We start from the raw sequence: 567 nt of genomic DNA on the forward strand, positions 1-567 counted from the left end.
TCCATCTTACTCTATCCCTCCCTTTCCTTGCCTTCACCTTCTCTTCCTACCTTCCTTTATTTCCCTTTCTATTCCCAATTCTCTCTTTCTTTCCCTCCCCTTCCTTTCCTTCTTTATCACCTCTCTTACTTCCCCCATCCCTCGTTTTTCCTTCACTCTCGTCCCTTACTTCCATTCCCCTCCCTTTTCCATTCCCTTCTCTCTATCCCCACCCCTTCTTCCCCTTCTCTCCCCTCCCTCTCACTCCCTTCCCTTCCACTCCCCCTCTCTCCCCTGTCCCCTTCCTAACCCCTCCCCCCCTTCCCTTCCCCAATCCTCTTTTCCTCCCGTTCCCTCCCGTCCCTCCCCCCCTCCTGTCCCTTCCCCTCCCCTTTCCCCTGTCCCTGCCTACCCCTCCCCTCCCTTTCCCTACCCTTGTTCCTTCCTTACCCTCTCCCCTCTCCCTCCCCTTTCCCTCCCTAACCCCCCTGCCCTCCCCACCCCCCTTCCCCTCCCTCCCCCCTCTTCCCCTCCCCTCCCCTCCCTTCCCTCTCCCCTCTCCCTCCCCTTCCCCCTTCCTCCTCTCCT

Source organism: Penaeus vannamei, chromosome 10 (assembly GCF_042767895.1).
Source record: "Penaeus vannamei isolate JL-2024 chromosome 10, ASM4276789v1, whole genome shotgun sequence".
NCBI classification, from domain to species: domain Eukaryota; kingdom Metazoa; phylum Arthropoda; class Malacostraca; order Decapoda; family Penaeidae; genus Penaeus; species Penaeus vannamei.